General features: G+C 44.4%; 1 protein-coding gene across 1 annotated transcript in view; it reads left to right on the top strand.

The window, feature by feature from the left end:
* cep63 (centrosomal protein 63) overlaps nucleotides 1-26,723 on the top strand; it is a 551,023-nt gene that overhangs the window by 77,009 nt on the left and 447,291 nt on the right. Inside the window, exon 2 of the mRNA XM_059650934.1 lies at nucleotides 22,690-22,758. The gene's annotated coding sequence lies outside the window, so the exon portion shown is untranslated. The remainder of the gene's footprint in view (nucleotides 1-22,689; nucleotides 22,759-26,723) is intronic.

A 26,723-nucleotide genomic window follows, 5' to 3' on the forward strand; every position in this document is an offset into this window, starting at 1 on the left:
AATCCACCTAACCTGTTCATCTTTGGACTGAGGGAGAAAGCCAAAGCACTTAGAGGAAGTGGACATGGGAAGAATGTGCAAACTCCTCACAGACAGTCACCCAAGCCTGGAATTGAACCGGGATTCTTGGCACTGTGATGCAGCAGTGTCACCCCTACTGAAATGGCTGCAGCTTTTCCCCTATCACCTTCTCTTCAAATTTCTGGGGTATGAAACAGAATTGGAAATGCTTCCATGATCAGTGGCAGAATCATATGATAACTACAGACTTGTTGAGCAAACCAAAACAAGTACAAATCACATTTCTTGCCGTTGGGAATAGATTGTGTTAAAATATGTTTCACCCTAAACCTCTCTGACGAGCAAGTTAAAAAAAAAACACGACATTCCGAGACACTCACAGAAACTGACTGATTTGTCAGGGTGAGAATAATATTATTATGCCTACTGGGAAATGGACTATTTGATGACAACCATTGAGACTGATAAATACCTAAGAGTGCACTTCAGCCACTATGACATTCCAGTCTTCGTCATAGCCTTCATTTCATAAGTGAGGACTTCTGTCATTTCAGAATTTTAGGAAATTGAACACCACGCATCATCCCCAGGCAAGTGGAAAGTCTGAGGCAATTGTGAAAACACCAAATGAATCATAAAGAAATTGAGCAAATCCCACGCAGATACATGCAAAACAAACCTCAAGAGGAGAAATGCAAGCACCAAAGATGTGGAGAGTAGTCTGGTATGAATAATGATGTCACACTGTACATACAATACCCCTGCAATAGAAAAAGAGCTACTGAAGTCAGAAATAGTATGAGATGTGAGTGAAAAAAAAATCAAGGTGAAATGGCAGAAAGCCAAATTTCATTTCACCATGATTGCTAAACCATTGCCAGAGTTCAGTGTTGGAGAGCCAGTTGAGGTACTAGCATTGGATGATATCAACAAACACCAGGCCAAGTGAAACTTAAGACCTGTATGGGAGCCACTGTCATGTCAGTTATATGCAGAGAAGGTGAATGATCAGATACACCATCATAACCACAGGCATACACAAAGCAGAAGGACTGTTCCTTAGCTGATGGGAAAGAGATAAACGTACCATCTACATACATCAGTCATCTGACCTAGAGGCCTACAAATCCCAACAACAGAAATAGAATAACAAAAGATATAGATTGACACTCTCTGGTGAAACATCACCCAGATTAACAGCCAACAACAACTACACACATGCCATTAAGAGACTGGCATGGTTTGAGGACAATGTATGCAACACATATGCAGAGACTGATAGAATAAACAAACAGCTAAGACAAAGAACAGTGATTATATGCAGTTGGTAGCATGGGTAACTAAAAGTTTAGCTGATAATATGTGCTTTCATTTGTGTCGAAAGGAGATTGTTTGAATTGAAATCTAATAGATACAGATATCCATCTGAGTCTGCTGTAGTTATGTGACCTGTACCATGAGGCACACTCCTTTTAGCTAGACATCTTAAACCTCCCTTCAGTAAAGTCCCCATGTTGAACACACCACTTTGTTGTGCACTCAACAAATGGTAAAACAAGGACACTTCATGTGGTTGATAACTGGGGGGACAAATGAGTTGTTTCCATGTTGTAATTTCTACGTGCAGAACAATGCAAAGATAAACACTCTATTCTATCTGATTTTGTCTGTGATATGTAAGTCTGGTTGCAGGAGAAAAATTATGAAGGCCCTTGTTCAACAGCACAAACTGATTTTGTGTCCAAGTTGAAGGACAATTATTGCATCAGTGCAGTACTCAAAAGGAAATCAGAGAAAAAAAATCTGAGTGATGAGCAAGAACATTTGCCTGGGTGCAGCATTTTCATGCCAATAGTGCACAGAGTACTTGGAGCACAGAATTGTTTACAATTATATCCCCATCTCTATGAAAAGAATAGAATGATAAGCTCAACCTGGACAAAGCCAAACCTACAGTAAGTCAGCATTAAATTTGGTTGACAAGGAAGCTATAAATAAATGTCAATGTTTTTAATGCTGTGGTGATTTATTGTATTGATTTTCTTCTCTTTAATCCGTGCAAATTCTGGTCAATTCTGGAAAGGTTGGCTACTCTGCTTGCAACTAAAGTTTTGCCAAAGGATTTTTTCCTATATACAGAAGCAAAGTTATTGAAAATACCAAAAGGGATAAAAAAAAGAAATGGATGCTGGCAAACTGAAATAAAAACAGAAATTGCTAGAAATACTCAGCAGGTCTGACAGGCCTGTGCAGAGCGAAAAAGAGTTAATCATTCAGGTTCAGAAAATTAGTGATAACATCATTCCTATATGGAGAATCAACAGAAAGCAGAAACAGCAAGAAAAAGTCTTGTGTTCCTGAAACCTTTTTTAGAACCTCAGAATGTCCCGAAGTGTAACGTTATAATCAATTGAAGTGTTCAATTGAAGTGTAGTTCTGCTTCTCATATTTGTTCATGGGATGTGGGTATCATTAGCTTCCCTAATTGTCCTAGAAAATGATAGTGAGTTATTTCTTTTGTTTTCTGCAGCTCTTGAGGTATGTGATCAGCCTTAATGCAGTCAGGGAGAGTTACAGGACTAGCATTAGGGACCCAGGAATGATTCCAGCCTTTGGCAACTGTCTGTGTGGTGTTTTCACTTTCTTCCTGTGTCTGCATGGCTTTCCTCCAGGTGGTTCAGTTTCTTCCCACAGTTCAAAGCTGTACAGGGTAGGTGGATTGGTCTAAATTGCCCACAGTGTCCAGCAATATGCCGCCTACGTAAATTAATGTTCTTCAGAGAGTCAGCTTGGAATTGATAGACTGAGCGTCCTGCTTCCAAACTTAAATAGGAAGTCTATGATTCTATGAATACTGATGGAAGAGCAAAGTATTTCCAAGTCAGAATGGTGGTTAGTTTAGAGAGGAACTTGCACAAGTTGGTGTTCCCATTGTCTGTATGTTCCATGTGTTGCCCTGATCCTTCGAGATGGTAGTAGTTGTGAGATGGAAGGTGCTGTCTGGTGAGCCTTGTTGGAATGAATTAATGTTGAACTAAGAAGATGGAATGCCATCAAAACTGGGCAGTTTGACCCTGACTCGTATTGAGTTTTCTTCAGTGTTGTTGGAGCTACACTCATCCAGGCTCGAGGGTGGTATTCCATCATACTCCTGACTTTTGGATAGCTTTGCAAGAAGGGAGGTGAGTTACTTGCTGCACTACTCCTAGCCACTGACTTGTCTTTAGTCACAGTGGTTAAGACTACAGCCTCAATTTGCAGCTCTGTCGTCCGCCACTGAGAGGTGTAAATACAGTGAGATAAGATGGAAAGGCATGAGAGTATATATAAAGTGAGATTTGGTTAGCAACATATAGCTGATTAGTTTGTACATTCAAGTCTATTTATTGATGGCAAATATCAGTTTGATTAGCACTCTGGACTTGATTCCTGGATGCTTGCAAATTTGAACCTGGACCCTTTACAAATTACTTGGACCCTTTACAAATCCAAATTATTATTCAAATAATTATCCACTGCCTTCTTAAATGCCTCAATTGAAGTTACTTTGCCCACACTTCTAGGCAGTACTTTCCATGCTCTAATTATTCACTGTGTAAAGACATTTTTCCTCATTTTGTCCTTGCTTCATTTTCAGGTCACTTTAAATCTCTGCCGTCTTGTTCGTATTCCTTTTACAAGTAGGAACAGTTTCTCTGTACCTACTCGATCAAGATCACTCATGATTTTGAGAAGTCTATTATGTTTCCTCCCAGTTTTCCTCTCTCCAGGGAGATCAGTCCCAACTTTATCAATCCATTCTCATAAATGAAGTTGCTCATCCCTGGAAACACTCTTGTAAAACACTTCTGCACTCTCTCCAATGCATTTACATCCTTCCCATAATGTAGCACGCACAACTGTACACAATGTCTTGTGTTAATGCTGTGTAGTGAAACTGAAGGTTCTCTGTCGGATACAAGCTTGGGCCAGATTTAAGGAAACTCAGTTATCCAAGCATGAGGAATTTCTTTTGACTTCCCAGACTGCTTCAAAGGGAATTAAAACTATTATGGTTGACATTGATGTGCTTATAAGAGTTGTGAGAGAGAACATATTTAGACATCGGTCTGCCTGTGGGTTCCACTGCAGATCTTTTGTTGGGGCTTACTCCTCTAGCCTTAAATTCTCTCCTAGTAACCACAACACAATTCAGCTCTTCCTTTCTACTACGTGTTCAGTTGATGAGTGACAGTCTGTATCCACATCTCAGTGGGCCTGCGCCCTATATATCAGGGTGGTGGAGGAGCCCAATCTCATCTGAGTGTCTCTGAAGCTTTAACCTGGACCCATGAGGCACCCAGCTTCCAAGGGCCACCATGAGGAGGCACAGAAGGAAAATGAGTTGACAGAGAGTTTGTATACTGACAGGGAGACAACAGCCCAGACTTTTCCATGTCAGCCAGCCATACCGTTGTCGTGAAATATTGGAAGAAGTTGAGAAACTCGAGTCTTACTCCTTAACTTGGCCATTCTTATTTTTTGAAGTGGTGGAATTGGGGATAGGCCATAGTTTGTGTGTGCACTGTTCCTAGAGGAAACTGGCCATAGAGTCATATATATGGAAACTGACCCTTCAGTCCAACTCGTCCCTGGCTAGCCAAATATCCTAATCCAACCTAGTCCCAATTGCCAGCATTTGGCCCATATTCCTCTAAACGCATCCTATTTATATATCCATCCAGATGCCTTCTAAATGTTGTAATTGTACCCTGCTCCATCACTTCTTCTGTTAGCTTGTTCCATACACACACCACCTTCTACATGAAAATTTAACCCCTCAGGTCCTTTTTAATTTTTTCCCCTCTCACCTTAAGCCTATGCCCTCTAGTTTTGGACTCCCCAACCCTAGGAAAAAAAGATGTTGGTTATTCACCCTATCCATGTCCCTCCTGATTTTATAAATCTCTGTGAGGTCACCTTTCAGCCTTCAACACTCCAAAAAGGCTTAGGCGATCCAACCTCTCCCCATAACTCAAACCCTTCAGGCCCAGCAACACCGTTGTAAATATTTTCTGCATCCTCTGAACTTTAACAACATCCTTCCTATAGAAGAGCAACCAGAATTGTACATGATATTCTTAAAAATGGCCTCACAAATATCCTTTACAGCCGCAACATGACATCTCAACTCCTATATTCAATGTCCTGACCAATGTTCTGGCCTTCTTCATCACTCTCATCTACCTGTGACTCAACTTCCAAGGAACTACTAGATCTCTGTTCAGCAACACTCCTCAGCATGCCACCATTGTCTGTATAAGTCCTGCCCTGGTTTGCCTTATCAAAATGCAACACCTAGCATTTATTTAAGCTAACCTCCATGTGCCACTACTTGGTCCATTGGCCCAAGTGGGTGGCACGATGGCTCAGTGGTTAGCACTGCAACCTCACAGTGCCAGGGACCTGGGTTCGATTCCAGCCTCAGGCAACTGTCTGTGCGGAGTTTGCACATTCTCCCGTGTCTGTATGGGTTTCCTCCCACAGTCCAAAGACGTGTGGGCTAAGTGGATTGGCCATGCTAAATTGCCTGTAGTGTTCAGGGGTGTGTGGGTTATAGGGGGATGGGTCTGGGTGGGATGCTTCAAAGGGCAGTGTGGACTTGTTGGGCCAAAGGGCCTGTTTCCACACTGTAAGGAATCTAATCTAACTTGATCAAGATCCCTTCGTATTCTGAGATGATCTTCTTTGCATCTACTGCACCACCTGGTTTGGTGTCATCTGCAAACTTTACTAAACCTGCCTCCGAGGTTCACATCCAAAACATTTATATAAAATGACGAAAAACAGTGGACCTAGCACCGATCCTCATGGCTCACCACTGTCATGGGCTTCCAGTTCAAAAAGCAACCCTCTATCATCACTCCCACTTCCTACAGACAAAAGGAGTGGCCATGGGTACCCGCATGGGCCTAAGCTATGCCTGCCACTTCGAAGGATACATGGAACAGTTCCTCTTCCAAAGCTACACTGCCTCTTTCCCCCACGTCTTCCTCTGTTACATCGATGACAGTATTGGCACCGCCTTGTGCTCCCACTAACTTCACTAACACCTTCCACCCCAACCTCAAGTTCACCTAGACCATCACTGATACCTCCTTCTTCTTCCTGGACCTCTCTGTCTCCATCTCTGGTAACCACCTGGAAATGATATCCATTTGAAGCCCACCGACTCCCACAGCTACCTAGACTACACATCCTGTCATCCACCTTCCTGCAAGAATGCAATCCCCTGTTCCCAATTCCTCCACATCCACCCCACCAGCTCCCAATATGAGACGTTCCACTCCTGGACATCCCAGATGCCCTCGTTTTTCAATGACCGCAATTTCACATCCCACCCCGACCCCACCAACAGTGGTTGAAAGCGCCCTCGACCGCATCTTTTACATTTCCTGCACCTCAGCCCTCACACCCCCTCCCCGCAATAAAAACAAAGTCAGAATTCCCCTTGCCCTCATGTATCGCCCCATTAACCTCTGGATTCAACACATCATTCTCTGCCACTTCTGCCACCTGCAATCTGACTCCACTGCGAAAGATATATTTCTCTCCTAACCCTTATCGGCCTTCCAGTGGGGACCACTTTCTCTGCGATTCCCTCATCTACTCCACATTCCCCACTAGCCCCACCACTCCCGGCACTTTTCCTTGTAGCAGCAAGAAGTGCCACACCTGCCTCTTCACCTCCCCCCACACTTCCATCCCTGGCCCCAAGAAAACCTTCCACATTAAACAGATGTTCACCTGCAATCCCCTAATGTGTGCTTTGTATCCGCTGTTCCCGAAAAGGCCTCCTACATCAGGGAGACCAAGAGGAGACTCAGAGGCCGCTTTGTAGAGCACCTACACTTGGTTCATGACAAACGACAACATCTACCAGTCACAAACCACTTCAACTCCCCCTCCCACTTCCTGGGCAACATGTCCATCCTGGACCTCCTCCAGAGTCAAAACGATGCACCCAGCAACTGGAGGAACAGCACCCAACATTCTGTCTTTGAAGCCTGCAACCCAGTGGTCTCAATGTGGACTTTACTAGCTTCAAAATCTCCCCCCTCTGACCTCATTCCAAGACCAGCGTCCTCTCTCATCCCCACCTCCTAGACTTGTTTGTCTTCTCTCCCAACCATCCGCTCCACTATTTACCTTCTATCACTGCCCCCCTCTCTATTTATTTCAGGGCCACCTTCCCCTCCCCCATTTCTGAAGAAGGGTCCAGACCCGAAACTTCAGGTTCCTGCTCCTCTGATGCTGCCTGGCTTGCTGTGTTCCTCCAGCTCCACACCTTCTTATCTTAGACTCCAGCATGTGCAGTTCTAACTATCTCTATCATCACCTTCTGCCTCCAAACTTCAAGTCAATTCTGTATCCAATTGGCTAGCGCCCCTGGATCCCATGTGACCAGTGTATTTGGAGTCCCGAATGTTTGGAACCAGGTGCGGGGAGATTAGACCAAGTTAGAGCAGGTCTGTTCACAGGATATTTCATTTAGATAGACAGGACACCCCTGTGTAGACCAAGGCACTCCTATGGATATGACAGTAGATGCAATGGGGTCGGGTTCAGGAATCCTTTTTGGGAAAGAGGGTGGTACACTGGTTTTCCTTCACAGATAGAGGTGAGGAATCCTTTAGGAACTTGATTAGATGCCCTTTGGGCCTTAACTATGGAAATTATTGTGTGTAAAGTCGCATAAACATTTGGAACTGTCTAACTTTCCCAGAATTGTTGCAGTTGCAAAATGTTTTTTTCAGTGAATGAGAAGCTTATTTTTCAGGAGTGTATAGAATTTTAAATGATAAAACTACACTTTCCCTTCTATGTGCATGGTTACTCAATGAGATGGCCTGGCAGGTGAAGGGGGACTGTGGTAGCTGGAATTTGGAATTAACTTGGCATTGAGGCACAAAGGTCATGGAAATGGGTATGGATAGGGGAAATGAAGGGCTTTGCAGAGTGTAAAGGTATACACTTGCAAGAATGGGTATGTGTAGGCATGGATAGGTGTATAGGATCTGGAATATGGAGTGTGTTTGCAGGGTTAAGGACTGGAGATGCTCCTACTCCAAACATCTTTTACAGATATATTTGTCCTCAAGCATTTTGGCATCCAGGTGCTCCCATGTGCACAGCTGTGACATATTACCCAGATAACAAGGTGTAGACCTGGATGAACACAGCAGACCAGGCAGCATCAGAGGAGCAGGAAAGCTGACGTTTTTGGGCTGGACCCTCCTTCACTCAGGCTCCAGCATCAGCAGTTCCTACTATCTCTGTGATATATTGCCTGTTGTGCCATTCTTAATCAGGAGCAAAAAAATGTTTCTGGAAAAGCTCAGCAGGTCTGGCAGCATGAGTGAAGGAGAAACAGAGTTAAAGTTTTGGATCCGGTGACCCATCCTCAGAACTAATGGTGGCCGGGAAAACGTTAGATTTTATGCAGAAAATAGGGAGGTGGGTGGGGTAGGGAGTAAACAATAGCATAGAGCCCAAAGAGAGAGAAAGACAGGTGGATAGACAAAGGAGTTGCTAATGATCAGCATGGGAGGGTGAATAGTTGTTAATGGGGACTGTTGGTGACCACCAACAGCGGGTGTGTAATGACAGGCTATGTGGTAACAAGATCTGGTGTGTGGGGTGAGGGGCTGAGACATGGGAGAACTTAGACCCTAAAAGTATTGAACTCAATATTGATTCCGGAGGGCTGTAGGATCCCCAAGCGGAAAATGAGGTGTTGTCCCTCCAACTTGCGTTAGGCTTCACTGGAACACTGCAGCAAGCCAGAGACAGAGATGTTGCCCAGGGAACAGGGTGGTGCATTGAAGTGGCAGGCAACAGGTAGTTCAGTGCCTTTTTTGCGAACAGAACGTAGATGTTCAGCGAAGCAGTTGCCAAGTGTACGCTTTGTTTCCCCAGTGTAGAGGAGACCACATTTTGAGAGCGAATGCAGTAGACTAGATTCTGGGAAGTGCAGGTGAAGTGTTGCTTCACTTGGAAAGTATGTTTGGGCCCTTGGATAGTGGGGAGGGTGGAGGTAAATGGGCAGGTGTTGTACCTTCGCCGGTTACAGGGGAAGGTGTTGTAGGGCTGCAGGGAGGTGTTGGCAGTGAAGAAAGTGTGGACCAGGGTGTCCCGGATGGAACGGTCCCTGCAGAAGGCGGACAAGGGAGGGGAGGGGAGGGGAATGTGTGTCTGGTTGTGGCACCTTGCTGGTCGTGGCAGAAATGATGTCTGATGATCTTCTGGATGTGGATGCTGGTGGGATGGTAGGTAAGGACAAGGGGAATCCTATCGCTGTTGTGGGAGGGAAGAGAAGGAGTGAGGGTAGAAGTGCAGGAGATTGGTCAAACTTGGTTGAGGGCCCTGTGGACAACAGAGCTGGGGAATCCTCGGTTGAGGAAGAAGATGGACATCTTGGAGGCTCCCTTGTCGAAGTTGGCCTCATCTGAACATGTGTGATGGTGACGAAGGAACTGGGAGAATGGGATGGAGTCTTTACAGGAAGTGGGGTGGGAGTATGTATAGTCCATTGTGTTCTAAGTGGCGCAGATGATTACAGGGCATGCCAATGGATATGGAGTCCCTCACCAGGCCGACTGAGCTTGGGGTCACCATTTGTGTGAAGGCAAATGCATAGCCTCACTGAGGACATATCCTGAACAGAGAAATTTTAGGTCCGCACGCAGCAAAACCCCAATAAAAAGACAAGCCTTGGCCAAACGTTTAACATCTTCCCCGGGAATCAGGCCAGCAAGCCATTTCAGTTGCTGCCAGTATGTGGATTCAAGACAGCAAAATAGTCCCACTTGGCCTGAATTGGGTAGGACAAGTCCTAGGCCAGTATTCAGGAGAGTGCGTACCCTGGAAAACCCACCACTAAGTGGCTTGGGACAGTTAAATTGCTTTGTAGCATCCAAATCAGAACCAATCAAAATAAACGTTAAATGGTCACCTGGTTCTAATGGAGATTGATATGGTGTGGTTACAGACCCAGCCTTTAACAAAATTTGCTCTGGACTCAAATCTTTAAGTTTATGTAAGACCTTGGCTAAACTGAGAACCAACACCAGGGTGTCTTTACAGACTCCGGTCTCATATGAGAAGCAGCTGTCTGCATGTAAATATCATAGTAACAGACCACAAACACCTGCTAGAGCTACTCAAAGAGGACAAGGCTGTCTTGCTTAGAGCTTCAGGTCAAATTCAGCAGAGGGCTCTCATTTTATGTGCATACAATTACTACTAACTATAGTAAAAGGCTCAGTCCCAAGCTTCATGGAGTGAACTTGTTTGAGATAGATACACCTTGATGGGCTCAACATTTTTCGAATGGAAGATGGCTGCCATTGTGAAATCCTCATTAAATACCTGAAAGTTTTCACCAAGGTCTAGGGACAATTAAGGGGACCAAAGCTACCTTGCATATTGACCAGAAAGCAATTCAACAATTCCGCAAGGAGTATCCAGAACCCTTTGCCTTATGTGCAAAAGTCAGGGCAGAAATCAGAAGACTGGAAAGTGAAAGAACATCAAACCAATACAATTTGTGGAATGGGCAGCACTGGTCATACAGAGTGTGAAGCCCAATGGTTGGTTCACCTTTGTAGGGATTTTAAACTTCTCACAGCTGGATAAATAACCAATCTCTCACATAGAGAATTTATATGCAAAGCTGGTGGGGGTGTTGGCCATCCTTCACGAAGCTGGACAGGTGCCATGCATACCTGCAAATTCAGTTAAAAGAGGATCCCTGAAGTATGCTACAATTAATATGCATAAAGGTTACAACATACAAGGCTGCCATTTGGGGAATCATCAGCCTCTGCCATTTTTCAGCCGACGATGGAGAACATTTTACAAGGTCTACCCACCCCCCCCCCCCCCCCAACACCCCCAGTCTCCCTTTATCTGGATGATGTGCTAATAACAGAGATGACCAATAAGGAGCACTTCGAGAACTTGGATATCAGTCTTAGATGTTCCTCCCGTGCCTGAGAAGAGAAAAATTTATGTTCCAGACACTCCAAGTGACCTACCTGGGCTACAGAATCAACAAGATGGGTTACACTTTTTGGAAGATAAAGCAAGGGTGATCAAAGAGGCCCCAGTTCCTGCACCTGTACCAGAGCTTAGGTCTTTCCCTGGATTGATGAATTATTATTAAAAGTTCACACACAACCTTACATCTGCAGTAGAAAAAGGATCAGACTTGGAATAATCTTGTAGCGAAGTGAAGAAGCAGCTATCATCATCTAAAATGTTAGCACATTATGATTCCAAGCAAGATCTGATGCTAACATATGAAGCCTCCCGACAGTATCAGGGTAGTGTTGGCTCACAGATGGCCAAATGAAGGGGAATACCCAATAGCATATGTAGCACGGTGACTCAGTGGTTAGTACTGCAGCCTCACAGCACCAGGGACCCAAGTTCAATTCCACCCTTGGGTGACTGTCTGTGTGGAGTTTGCACATTCTCCCTGTGTCTGCATGGGTTTCCTTCAGGTGCTCCCACAGTCCAAAAATGTGCAAGTTAGGCCTATTGGCCATGCGGATGGGTCTGGGTGGGATACACTGGAGATCAGTGTGGACTTGTTGGGCCAAAGGTCCTTTTCCTCATACTGTGCAGAGATTCTGTGATTCCTGGACTTTGGCTGATGCAGAGAACAAATTCACCCAGATAGAGAAGGATAGTTTGATGGTCATCTTTCGTTTGAGAAAGTTCCACCAATATCTTTATGAATGTAAATATCATACTAACAGACCACAAACCCCTGCTAGAGCTATTCTGCTGCCCATAGCTTCAGGTGAAATTCAGCAGTGGGCTCTCATTCTAAGTGCTTACAATTACAAGTTGGAACACTGTCTGGTAGGCCAAGTTGCAAATGTGAATACTTTGTGCCACCTGGTGGAGGTGCCATTGGAAGAGTCCATTCTGGTTTTAAACTTTCTGGACACCCTTTTAGTCAGCGCTGACAAGATCAGACTGTGGATATGAAAAGATCCGGTCATGCAGTCAGACAGCACGGAAGCAGACCCTTTGGCGCAACCAGTCCACACCGAACATAATCCCAAAACTAAACTAATCCCACCTGCCTGCACTTGGCCCATATCCCCCGAAACATTTCCCTTTCATGTGTTTTGCCAAATGTCTTTTAAACATTGTAATTGTACCTCCATCCTCCACTTTCTTTGGTAGCTCATTCCACACACAAACCTCGTTTACTATGCTAGGTCTTTCATGGCCTCAAAATTCTTAGTCACTGTGGATACCCATGCAATGTAGTTGGATGAACATTGCCATCATTCATCAAACACGAAGATGACAATAGAAAAGTTGTGGGCATCTTTCGCAATGGCTTCCAGAAGTGTTGTCGCAAACAATGGGCCATCACACCCGCAGGGAATTTGAGTATTTCTTAAAGCAAAATGGCCTTTAGCATACAAGGACAGCTCCGTACCATCCATCATCTGAAAGTCTGGCAAAAAGAGCAATCCAAACTTCGAGGGCAGGATTCAGACTAGGCACTTGACATCCTTCTGGACGTATTATTGACTTCAGCACCTTCAGATAACATAGAACATAGAACATAGAACAGTACAGCACATTACAGGCTCTGCGGCCCATGATGTTGTGCCGACCTATTATCCTACTGAGATCAATCTACCCTGCATGCCCTACATTTTACTATCCTCCATGTGCCTATCCAAGAATCATTTAAAAGTCTCTAAAGTATCTGACTCCACGACTGTGCATTCCACACGCCCACCACTCTCTACTTGAAGAACCTACTTCTGACATTTCCCCCATACCTTCCTTCAATCACCTTAAAATTATGTCCCCTCATAATAGTCATTTCCACCCTGGGAAAAAATTTCTGACTATCCACTCTGGCTTCGCCTCTCATCATCTTGTAAATCTCTATCAAGTCACTTCTTATCCTTCTTCACTCCCTCAACTTTTCCTCATAAGACCTGTCCTCCAGTCCTGGCAGCATCCTGGTAAATCTCCTCAGCACCCTCTCTAAAGATTCCACATCTTTCCTGTTATGAGGTGACCCGAACTGAATACAATATTCCAATTGTAGTCGAAGCAGGGTTTTATAGGGCTGTAGCATTACCTCACGGCTCTTAAGCTCAATTATCCTGCCAATGAAAGCCAATGCACCATATGCCTTCTTAACAACCCTATCAACCTGGATAGCAACTTTGAGGGATCTACGGCCGTGGACTCCAAGATCTGTTCCTCTGTTCCTCCACACAACCAAGAATCCTGCCATTAACCCTGTATTCTGCATTGAAATTTGAACTTCCAAAATGAATTACTTAACACTGCCTTTCTAAAATCCGTAGACACCACATCCACTGCTCTACCTTCAACAGTGTGTTTTGTCACAACCTCAAAGAATTCAATAAGGCTTGTGAGGCGTGACCTGCCCCTCACAAAGCCTTGCTGACTATTTCTAATCAAACTGTGCTTTTCTAAATAATCATAAATACTATCTTTCAGAACCCTCTCCAATAACTTGCCCACTACAGAAGTGAGACTGACTGGCCTGTGTTTTCTAGGATTTTCCCTATTCCCTGTGAACCCACTTCCCCTCCTTCCCTTTCTTTTGGCTTTACTTGCTGCATTCTTTGTCACAGGGGGTGATGTTGGCCTAGTAGTTTTAACACTGGAATGTTAATCCAGAGACCCATATAATATTCTGGGGACTGGGGTTCGAATCCTGCCATGATGGAATTTGAATTCACTAAATGTCTGGAATTAGGAATTTAACAATGACCGTGAATCCATTGTCCATTGTTGGAAAAACCCATTTGGTTCATTAATGTCCTTTAGGGGAAGGAAACTGCCATCCTTACCTCTTGTGGCCTACAGATGACTCCAGACCACAGCAGTGTGGTTGACTCCTAACTGCCCTCAAGACAATTCAGGATGGGCAATAAATAGTCCCTAGCCAGTGACGCCCTCATTCGTGAATGAATAAAGATTTTTAAAAAATCACCATGCCTTATCTCTACTCCCCCATTCCAATAGCACTCAATGTTCTTTGCTGTTTAGCAATTAGATTTACCGTTGTTCTGTCATTCCCACATTCTGATTGCTTAACTTGCACTATCAGCAGCCTCTCTCCCCCAGCATTCTTACTCTGCCCTCCACGCCCACCCCCCCCCCATTATTGCATTAATGCACCCCTGTCCACACTTCATGTCAGCTCTGATGAAGAGTCAACTAGACTCAAAATGTTAGCTTGCTCTCTCCCCTTAGATGCTGCCTGAACCTGTGATTTCCAGCTTAAAGAAACAGCCTGAGCTTCACTCCATATCAAACTTTCCTGGTTCGTATTTAATTATCTGATGGACCCTCGTGCAACTGCAGAGATTGCCCTAGCAGAGTTGCAAACAGGGGAGAAGACTCCGCACCCGGTTAAATCTGATCTTGCTGAACTTATAGGAGAGGGTGGAATGGCATCAAGAATGCCAAATGTGGACACAAGACTCCTCAAAGCAAGAGAGACAGTTTACCTCAGGGGAGCCAAAGGAATGGAAATAGCCCTGCATGGGCTAGAGGCATGGTTGACACAAGATCAGGTCCCATGATGTACAAAGTAGGTGAGACAGTCCTGAACAAACATGTGGACCACATGAAACCTGCAAATTTGCAAATGGGACAGCAACAATACATATCTAGCCCCTCAGAGCAGCTGTCAGAACTGAGGGCTCTCCTGCTCCAACTCGTGTTGAAGAAACTCAGAGTCTGGGATGGACAGGGCGGTAAATGTCTTTACCGAATGAAGAAGAGAATGCATTTCTTCTGAGATGCTCTGGGCTGGCTATGGCTTGGTACATGCCATCTGTGTCCAAGGCTGAGTCAGAGGAATCAGACCATGTGCAAAATCCCAAAATTAGAGGGGAGTGGATGTAATGATTGCAATTAGGCCACCTAGGTGGTCCTCATCGAATATGAGTTTTTGATTGGAGCTGTTAACCTGGTCCGATCAGGGAGCTCTGGGTGAAAGATATAAACGCAAGTGCCAAAGGTTCTGCTCAGTCTGAGAGCTGGCTCTGAAGAAGCCGGCCAAGCGTCAAGTGTTATACACATGTAAATAAAGGGTACCTTAGTGATGGGATACTGGTCTTTGTGGAGTTCTTTCAGTTTCTGAGATAAGGAATATCTCAAATGCAAGAGGACAGCCAAAGCTGAAATAAGGAAGGCTAAGAGGAAGCATGAGAAAAGGATGGCAGGCTATGCTAAAACAGGCAGTAAAATGTTCTTCAAACATAATGATCATAAAATAACCCATAAGGATCAAGCAGGGTGAACTGTTCACTGAAGCGGGGGATATGGTGGAGGTACTAAGAGAATACTTTGACTTCTTCTTTACCAAATTAGAAGATGGTGACAATAGCCAGGTTGAAAATGTGGGTGTTGAGCAATTGAGCAGTCCAGTGATAGAAAAAGAAGAGGTCCTAAAAAGGCTGGAAACAGTCAGATAAAGAAGTTGCCAGGCCCAGATGGGAGGCACCCTAGAGTGACATAAATGAGCAAATTGCAAAGCTGTTGACAGAAATTTTCCAGACCCACCAACATGACACCTTTTGATTATGAAAGAGGCAAAGGATAACCCAGGAAACTGAGACAGTCAGCTTGACATCAATAATGGGAAATCTGATTGGAGGCCATATAATGGGATAAAATAAATATAGACTTAGAGGAAAAATAAGTTAATACTAGACAGTCAACACAACTTTGTCAAGGTCATGTCTGACAAATTTAATAGAGTTGTTTGACAAGGTGACATGAGGGTAGCGCTATGGATGATATATTTGGACTTACTGAAAGAATCTGGTATTGTGCCACATGGCAGTTTGCTTAGCTAATTAGAAATATCTGGGATTTATGGATCCCTGGCACTATAAATTAGAAATTGGCTCAAAGATTAAAAAAAAACTGAGGGTACCTCTAGATGGGCATTTCTCAGATTGCAGATGAATTGAAAGTGATGTTCCCTAGGGATCAGTATTGGGGCCCTTGCTTTTTCTGATTTATATAAACAATTTGGAGTTTGGTGTTGAGAGCAAAATCTCTAAATTTGCACATGATACTAAGCTAGGAAGAAAAATGAATTGTAAGGATGATGCTGAGTGACTTCAGAGGGACTTCGATAAATTATCCAAATGGGCAGATGCCTGGCAGATGAATTTCACTGTAGAGAAGTGATGTAATGCTTTTTGGTAGGAGAAACATTGAGAGGCAATGCAGGCTCAATGGTGCAACTTTGAGGGGAGTACAAGAGCAGAGGGATCTAGGAATGCATGTGCCTGATTCTCTAAATGTGACCAGGCAAGTTGAAACAGTTGTTAAGAAGGCTTATAGGATCCTGAGTATAAAAAATAGAGGTACAGAGCATAAAAACAAGGAAGTGATGCTACACCTCTACAAATCATTGATCAGACTACATTTGGAGTATTGTGTTCAGTTCTAGGTATCTTATTTAAGGAAGGATGTGAGAGCCTTGGAGGGAGCTCAAAAGAGCTTTCTTAGAATGATACTGTTGTCTACAGGAATAGTGCTAGACGACTGGAGGATAGCAAATGTGGTTCCCCTGTTCAAGAAAGGGAGTAGAGACAACCCTGGTAATTATAGACCAGTGAGCCTTACCTCAGTTGTCGGTAAAGTGTTGGAAAAGGTTATAAGAGATAGGATTTATAATCATCTAGAAAAGAATAAATTGCATAGGGATAGTCAGCATGGTTTTGTGAAGGGTAGGTCGTGCCTCACAAACCTTATTGAGTTTTTTGAGAAGGTGACCAAACAGGTAGATGAGAGTAAACCGGTTCATGTGGTGTACATGGATTTCAGCAAGGCGTTCGATAAGGTTCCCCACAGTAGGCTATTGTACAAAATGTGGAGAAATGGGATTGTGGGAGATGTAGCAGTTTGGATCGGAAATTGGCTTGCTGAAAGAAGATAGAGGGTGGTAGTTGATGGGAAATGTTCATCCTGGAGACCAGTTACTAGTGGTGTACTGCAAGGGTCGGTGTTGAGTCCACTGCTGTTTGTCATTTTTATAAATGACCAGGGCGTAGAAGGATGGGTTAGTAAATTTGCAGATGACGCTAAGGTCAGTGGAGTTGTGGATAGTGACAAAGGATGCTGTAGGTTACAGAGAGACATAGATAAGCTGCAGAGTTGGGCTGAGAGGTGGCAAATGGAGTTTAATGCGGACAAGTGTTAGGTGATGCACTTTGGTAGGAGTAACCGGAAGGCAAAGTACAGGGCTAATGGTAAGACTCTTGGTAGTGTAGATGAGCAGAGAGATCTCGGTGTCCATGTACACAGATCCTTGAAAGTTGCCACCCAGGTTGATAGGGCTGTTAAGAAGGCATACAGTGTTTTAGCTTTTATTAATAGAGGGATCGAGTTCCATAACCAAGAGGTTATGCTGCAGCTGTACAAAACTCTAGTGCGGCCGCATTTGGAGTATTGCGCACAGTTCTGGTCACCGTATTATAAGAAGGATGTGGAAGCTTTGGAAAGGGTGCAGAGGATATTTACTAGGATGTTGCCTGGTATGGAGGGAAGGTCTTACGAGGGAAGGCTGAGGGACTTGAGGCCATTTTCGTTAGAGAGAAGAAGGTTGAGAGGTGACTTAATTGAGACATAAAAATAATCAGAGGTTAGATAGGGTGGATAGGCAGAGCCTTTTTCCTAGGATGGTGACGGCAAGCACGAGGAGGCATAGCTTTAAATTGAGGGGTGAAAGATATAGGACAGATGTCAGAGGTAGTTTCTTTGCTCAGAGAGTAGTGACGGAATGGAATGCTTTGCCTGCAAAGGTAGTAGATTTGCCAACTTTAGGTACATTTAAGTCGTCATTGGACAAGCATATGGACGTACATGGAATAGCGTAGGTTAGATGGGCTTGAGATTGGTATGACAGGTCGGCACAACATCGAGGGCCGAAGGGCCTGTACTGTGCTGTAATGTTCTATGTTCTATGTTCTATGATATCAGGAATGAGAGACTTTAGCTACATGGCAGGATTAGAGAAATTGTGTCCATTCGCATTGGAGCAGAAACAATTAAGAGTTGACCTTATTAAAGTTCAAAATTATGAACTATTTTGACAGGGTAAAGAAGGATATTCTGTTTCCTCTAGTTAGTGTGTCAGTAACCGGGTGTCACCATTTTATGATTGACAGCAAGAGAGCTAGGAGTGAGATGTCAGAGAGTTATTAGGAGTTATTAGTTATTAGGCAGAGTGTTAGAGGGAGATCCTTAGAAGGCTTCAATAGAGAACTGGATATTTATTTGAAAGTTATGAATTTAGAGAGCTATAGGGCTGGAGAATGGAACCAGCTGGGTGAGTGGCCTTCTTCTCTACTGTAAAATTCTGTGATTCTATGATGAGGAATATTCAGTTATAACTGGCGTATGTGATTTCTGAGAGAGAAAGCTTTCAGTGTCTATGAACCCACAACAGAGCCAAAGAAATTGGAAATTCAGGAAAAAAATCTGCTTTAAGTTGAATCATTTGGTTATTACGGATAATAAAATTGGCAATACTGAAAGCAGTTATCCTGCAAAGAAATCTCTGTTTTCATTGCTGTGCTGTGGGGCATATAAAGGCTAATTGCAGAAGTAAAACTATTTAACAATCCTTCAGAAAATGACTGTACCAGCTAAAGGCAGGTGTAAGACAGCCAGAGCAATCATACAGTTGCCAAGCATTACCTCAGAATTCACTGCAGTGGTGAATGTATTTTCTCAGTATAGAAAGGAGAATTTCCTTAGGTATTGAGGAACCCGGTCAACTTAATGAAAATTATAAAATATTTTCTTTCTAAGGGAGATGTATTCTTTTACTCCTTGAATGAAATGTGTAAATAAATTAATATTTTGGGAACTACTAAAGCTGGTCAGTCATTGAAGCTGGCTGATAGAGTCATACTAAACAGGAGCAGGAGTAGGACATTTAGCTCTTCAAGCCTGGTTCACTCTTCAATATCATCATGGCTGATCATCCAATTCTGCATCTATTACTGCTTTCTCCCCACACACCTTAATCTTCTAGCCCTAAGAACAATATCTAATTCCAAAGAAAATTCAATGCTTTGGCCTCAGTTGTTCTCTTTAGACGTTTCTCCAGCTTCACCACACTGGGTGCAGACATTTCTCTACCTCTCAGTCTTAAATGACCTAACTGTATCCTGAATCTGTAACCATTGGTTCTGGACTCTCAGTTATCAGGAACATCCTTTGTGCATTTACCTTATTTAGTGATTTGTTTTCCAGAAAGTCTGATGAAAACAAATGTGCAACTCATGCTCCCCCTGACTCCACAAGGTTTCAAAGGTGTTTATACAGTTTTAAGACAAAAACTTGAACTTTCTTTGCCAATAAGAGGGATTGAGAAATATCCTGAGGTAGATGGAGAAGGGTGACTACAGATAGGGCGTAGAGCTGAATGAACACAACAGGCCAAGCAGCATCTTAGGAGCAGGAAGGTTGACGTTTCAGGCCCAGACCCTTCTTCAGAAATGGGGGAGGGGAAGGGGGTCCTGAAATAAATAGGGAAAGAGGGCGAGGTGGATCAAAGATGGATAGAGGAGAAGATAGGTGGAGAGGAGACAGACAAGTCAAAGAGGGGAGAATGGAACCAGTGAAGGTGAATGTAGGTGGGGAGGTAGGGAGGAGATAGGTCAGTCCAGGGAGGACAGACAGGTTAAGGGGGCAGGATGAGGTTAGTAGGTGGGAGATGGGGGTGCCGCTTGAGGAGGGAGGAGGGGATAGGTGAGAGGAAGAACAGGTTAGGGAGGCGGGGACAAGCTGGGCTGGTTTTGGGATGCGGCAGGGGGCGGGGAGATTTTGAAGCTTGTGAAATCCACATTGATACCATTGGGCTGCAGGGTTCTCAAGGGGAATATGAGTTGCTGTTCCTGCAACCTGCGGGTGGCATCATTCTGGCACTGCAGGAGGCCCAGGATAGACATGTTGTCTGAGGAATGGGACGAGGAGTTGAAACGATTCCCGATTGGGAGGTGCAGTTGTTTAGTGCGAACCGAGCATAGGTGTTTGCAAAGCGATCCCCAAGTCTCCACTTGGTTTCCTCGATGTAAAGGAGGCCACAATGGGTACAGCAGATGCAGTGTACCACATTAGCAGATGTGCAGGTGAACATCTGCTTGATGTAGAAGGTCTTCTTGGGGCCTGGGATGGGGTTGAGGAAGGAGGTTTGGGGGCAGGTGTGGCACTTCCTGCGGTTTCAGGGAAAAGTGCAGTGTGGTGGGGCTGGAGGGGAGTGTGGAGCGGACACAGGAGTCACAGAGAGAGTGGGAGCCTGTTCACTTGTCCAAAGTTTTTTTTTCCAGGGAAATGATTTAGCAGTTGCTTAGCTATTAAGGAAGTTTTGGGTGGTCACCAACAACCTGTTACAAATTGGAGAAAAAATGTGGCCGTGACCTGAATGGAATGGAGACTGGAAGAGTTCTATGCAAAATAGGCCATTATTGTACCTGATCTAAAGATACAAAATTCTGCTTCTCAGAGAAGAAGCCACTCTGGATAGGACAGCAGAACCAGAGGGAGAGCTCAAGACTTCCTGTTAAGAACTATTTTTGACTTTACTGTGGGGAATTATCGTGCAGATTAATGGACAACATTTCATCTTGTCTCTTTGACACAAAGCTATTAGAGAAACTGGGTGATTCTCAAACACTCCCCAAATCAATCCAAAGAATAATCTATAATCATCCTGTGACGATCAGCTAAGTGACACACTGTAATCATCTCGTGAGTATCTGGCAGGTTGCACAATATGATGATGCCAACAATAATACTTTGATGATATAGTAACCAGTGAGGCTGTGAAGAAGGGTCACCAACTCAAAACATCCACACTGTTTTCTCTTCATAGATGGTGCCAGACTTGCTAAATTTCTTCAGCAGTTTCTGCTTATCTTTGTTGAGGCAAAACTGTACCTTTAACAAAGTGAACATAACCTCCTTTCTCTTGTACTCTATGCCCCTGTTGAGAAAGCTAAGGATTCTGCATACTTTATTAACAGCTCTGTCTACCTTTAATAACTTATGCACATAAACACCCAGGTTCCTCCTCTTCCTACCTAAATGTCTTATCTCGCCTCTACATTGCAAGTCAGGCGCCTTGTATCCGTCCACTCCCCCAACTTGTTTATGTCGCGTTATAGTTCTTGTCTCGTTTACGTTGCGCAACTTTTCCAAGTTTCATATGATCAGCAAATTTTGAAATTGTCCCTGTGCATCAAGACCTAGATCATAAGTATCTATCTGGAAAAGCAAGGGTCCCAACATTGACCTCTTTGGACCTCCACTACAAGCCTTACCTGGCTAAAAAATACTCAACAAGTATTTCTATCTGTTCCCTATCATTCAACCAATTTTGCTACTGCCACTGTCACTTTTATTCCTGAGCTTAAACTTTGTTGACAAGTCTGCTGTGTGGTAATACAGTAATAGTTATGAGTGAGTTTAATCTTCGTGTTGATTCAGTTAATCAAATTGGAAAGGGTAGCAATGACAGCAAATTCATAGCGGATTAAGATTAGTTTCCTGAATCAATGTGTCACAGACCCAAACAGGGAACAGGCTATCTTTGCAAGATTTGGTTTTGTGTATACACGACATTACTGTAAAAGATCCTCGGGGAAGTAGTGATCATAACATGATAGAATTTAATAGTAGCTTGAGAGTGAGAAACTCAGTTGGGAAGGAATTACAATGAAATGAAGATAGAGTTAGCTGAAGTGAACAGGGCAGAAAAATTAGCATGAATAGCATTAACAAGCAGTGGCAGATATTTAAGGAGGAATTTCATGATTCTCAGCAAAAGAAAATCCCAAATAAGGAGGAAAGATTCTCAGAGGGATAAATGAACCATCACTAACCAAGAAAGTTAAGGAACATATTAATTTGGAAGAAAAAGCAGGTAGGGAGGCACAAGTCGGCAATAGCCCCAAAGACCATGATAAATTTGGAATCCAGCAAAGAATTACTAAAAAGATAACAAAGACAGAAAATAAACTGCAAAAGCAAACTAGTAAGGAATAAAAAACTGACAATAAAAGCTTCTCTAAACACATTAAAAGGAAGAGAGAGGTCAAAGTGAACATAAGCCCCTCAGAAAGTGAATCTGCGGAGCCTGGTTTTGAGGAATAAGAAACCAGCAGAGCAGTTAAACAGTTGGTGTTTACTGTGGAAGATACTTTGAACATTTTATTAATATTAAGAATTACTGCGGAGGAATTCAGTAGTATCATAATCAGTAGAAAAGTAGTATTAGACTAAATAATGGGTCAACAAAGCAGAAATGTCCCTTGGCCCTAATTGTATGCATCCTAGGATCCTAAAAGCGGTAGCTGCAGAAGTAATGGATGCATTCGCTATAATTTTGCAAAGATGTGGGAAGTATGAAGCAGGTAATAATAGACTGATAAGCTTAACACCTATTGTTAAGTATTTGAATCAATTACTCAGGAAATAACAGCGAAACTTTTGGAAAATCATAATCTAATCCATCAGGGGCAACAAGGCTTTGTGAAAAAGAAATCACGTCTGACTGATTTATTACTATTTTTCAAGGTAGCCTCAGTGAAAATGGATGGAAGGAGAGCCAATGGATGTTTAGAGTTCCTGAAGACATTTGACAAGGTACGTCACAATGTTGTGTCACAAGATAAGAGCTTATGGTTTTGGTGGTAGTATACTGGCATGGATAGAGAATTGGCTCATGACCAGGAAACAGCAAGTGGAATAAGGGACCCATTTTTCAGGTTGACCCCCTGTATTCAGTGGTGTTCCACAAGGGTCAATGCTCGGACCACGACTATTTGGAGGAAGGACGTGAATGTACTGCAACTAAATTTGCAGACAATACAAAAATAGGTGGAAAAGCAGTTTGTGAGAGAGGTTCAAACAGTTTACAGAGAGATGTTGCTAAGTTAAGTAAATTGGCTAAAGTCAGCAAATGGACTATGATGTAGAAAAAAAAAGAAGCTGTTCACTTTGGAAGGGAAAGCAAAAGAACAACATTATGTAAATGGAGAAAATCTGCAAGAAATTGCAACACAGAGTGACTTGGGAAACTTGTGCACAAAATATAGAAAGCTAGCACAGGGGTGCAATAGCTAATCAGGGAGGCTAATGGAATGCTGGCCCTTATTTCAAGGGGATTGGAATATAAGAGTAGGGAAGTCTTATTGCAACTGCGCAAGGTGCAGGTGAGACCATATCTAGAGCACTGTGAGCAGTTTGGTCCCCTTATTGAAGGAAAGATATCATTTCATTGGAGACAGTTAGAGAAGGTTCACTTGAATAATCCCTGATATGGAGGGATTGTCTTATGAAAAATGGCTGAACAAATTGGGACTCTACCTACTGGAGTTTAGAAGAATGAGATAATCTCATTGAAACATGTTAGATTCTTAAGGGGCTTGACAGGGCAAATGTTGAGAGGATGTTTGCCTCATGGGAGAGCCTAAGGCCAGAGGGCATAGTTTTGGAGTAATAGGGCACCAGTTTAAGGCTGAGATGGGGAGTTTCTTCTCAGAAGGTTGTGAGTCTTTGGAATTCCTCGCCCACAGAGAGCTTTCGGGTTGGAGTCTTTAGGTATATTTAAGCCTGTGATAGATTCTCAATCAGTGGAGTAATCAAAGGTGACTCGAAAAATGCAGAAAAGTGGACATAAGGTATGTCAGTTCAGCCAGGATCCTAATGAATGGTGAAACAGGTTCAAGGGGATAAATGGCCCATTCCTATTTCTTATGGTCTTTGGTGTAATGGCTAATGCATCAATCATCTTTTGTAAAGCAATGTATATATCAGCAACAGCATTACCCTTTTCAACTCTCCTGTTACTTCTTCAAAAACCTCCAGAAAATTAGTTAACAAAATGTGAGGCTGGATGAACACAGCAGGCCAAGCAGCATCTCAGGAGCACAAAAGCTGACATTTCGGGCCTAGATCCTTCATCAGAGAGAGGGATGGGGGGAGGGAACTGGAATAAATAGGGAGAGAGGGGGAGGCGGACCGAAGATGGAGAGTAAAGAAGATAGGTGGAGAGGGTGTAGGTGGGGAGGTAGGGAGGGGATAGGTCAGTCCAGGGAAGACGGACAGGTCAAGGAGGTGGGATGAGGTTAGTAGGTAGCTGGGGGTGCGGCTTGGGGTGGGAGGAAGGGATGGGTGAGAGGAAGAACCGGTTAGGGAGGCAGAGACAGGTTGGACTGGTTTTGGGATGCAGTGGGTGGGGGGGAAGAGCTGGGCTGGTTGTGTGGTGCAGTGGGGGGAGGGGATGAACTGGGCTGGTTTAGGGATGCAGTAGGGGAAGGGGAGATTTTGAAACTGGTGAAGTCCACATTGATACCATATGGCTGCAGGGTTCCCAGGCGGAATATGAGTTGCTGTTCCTGCAACCTTCGGGTGGCATCATTGTGGCAGTGCAGGAGGCCCATGATGGACATGTCATCAAGAGAATGGGAGGGGGAGTGGAAATGGTTTGCGACTGGGAGGTGCAGTTGTTTGTTGTGAACTGAGCGGAGGTGTTCGGCAAAGCGGTCCCCAAGCCTCCGCTTGGTTTCCCCAATGTAGAGGAAGCCGCACCGGGTACAGTGGATGCAGTATACCACATTGGCAGATGTGCAGGTGAACCTCTGCTTAATGTGGAATGTCATCTTGGGGCCTGGGATGGGGGTGAGGGAGGAGGTGTGGGGACAAGTGTAGCATTTCCTGCGGTTGCAGGGGAAGGTGCCGGGTGTGGTGGGGTTGGAGGGCAGTGTGGAGCGAACAAGGGAGTCACGGAGAGAGTGGTCTCTCCGGAAAGCAGACAGGGGAGGGGATGGAAAAATGTCTTGGGTGGTGGGGTCGGATTGTAAATGGCGGAAGTGTCGGAGGATAATGCGTTGTATCCGGAGGTTGGTAGGGTGGTGTGTGAGAACGAGGGGGATCCTCTTGGGGCGGTTGTGGCGGGGGCGGGGTGTGAGGGATGTGTCGCGGGAAATGCGGGAGACGCGGTCAAGGGCGTTCTCAATCACCGTGGGGGGAAAGTTGCGGTCCTTAAAGAACTTGGACATCTGGGATGTGCGGGAGTGGAATGTCTTATCGTGGGAGCAGATGCGGCGGAGGCGGAGGAATTGGGAATAGGGGATGGAATTTTTGCAGGAGGGTGGGTGGGAGGAGGTGTATTCTAGGTAGCTGTGGGAGTCGGTGGGCTTGAAATGGACATCAGTTACAAGCTGGTTGCCTGAGATGGAGACTGAGAGGTCCAGGAAGGTGAGGGATGTGCTGGAGATGGCCCAGGTGAACTGAAGGTTGGGGTGGAAGGTGTTGGTGAAGTGGATGAACTGTTCGAATCTGCCAATGTGGTATACTGCATCCACTGTACCCGGTGCGGCTTCCTCTACATTGGGGAAACCAAGCGGAGGCTTGGGGACCGCTTTGCAGAACACCTCCGCTCAGTTCACAACAAACAACTGCACCTCCCAGTCGCAAACCATTTCCACTCCCCCTCCCATTCTCTTGATGACATGTCCATCATGGGCCTCCTGCACTGCCACAATGATGCCACCCGAAAGTTGCGGGAACAGCAACTGATATTCCGTCTGGGAACCCTGCAGCCATATGGTATCAATGTGGACTTCACCAGTTTCAAAATCTCCCCTTCCCCTACTGCATCCCTAAACCAGCCCAGTTCATCCCCTCCCCCCACTGCACCACACAACCAGCCCAGCTCTTCCCCCCCACCCACTGCATCCCAAAACCAGTCCAACCTGTCTCTGCCTCCCTAACCGGTTCTTCCTCTCACCCATCCCTTCCTCCCACCCCAAGCCGCACCCCCAGCTACCTACTAACCTCATCCCACCTCCTTGACCTGTCCGTCTTCCCTGGACTGACCTATCCCCTCCCTACCTCCCCACCTACACCCTCTCCACCTATCTTCTTTACTCTCCATCTTCGGTCCGCCTCCCCCTCTCTCCCTATTTATTCCAGTTCCCTCCCCCCATCCCCCTCTCCGATGAAGGGTCTAGGCCCGAAACGTCAGCTTTTGTGCTCCTGAGATGCTGCTTGGCCTGCTGTGTTCATCCAGCCTCACATTTTGTTGTCTTGGAATCTCCAGCATCTGCAGTTCCCATTATCTCAGAAAATTAGTTAAACATGGTTTTCCCTTACAAAATCTGTGCTGGCTGCCCTTAATTAATTTACATTTATCCATGACATTCTTAATTTTGTCCTGAATTATTGTTTTGAGAAGATTCCCAACCACCAAAGTTGAACTGACTGATCTTAGTCATTTGAGTTAATCTTATACTCAGTTTCTAACAATTTTGTCATTCTCCAGTTCTCCACCACTCGCACCACCCCTAAGTCTAAGGAAGACAATTATTGTCAGTGTCACCTTCCCTCAATATCCCTGAATGCCTCATCTGCAGTCCAAGTACAGAGTTAACTTAAAGTCCAAACAGTATTTCGAATACTTCCCTCCTAATAATTTTAAATCTTCTAGCAACTGAATGTCCTCCTCTGTCACTGTGTTTTGGGCAGCATTTTCATTTATAGGAAACATAGTTGTAAAATATTTTTAATACCTCAGCCATGCTTTCTGCTTCATGGTCTAAATCCCT

The sequence above is a fragment of the Stegostoma tigrinum genome, chromosome 14 (assembly GCF_030684315.1).
Source record: "Stegostoma tigrinum isolate sSteTig4 chromosome 14, sSteTig4.hap1, whole genome shotgun sequence".
Lineage (NCBI taxonomy): Eukaryota > Metazoa > Chordata > Chondrichthyes > Orectolobiformes > Stegostomatidae > Stegostoma > Stegostoma tigrinum.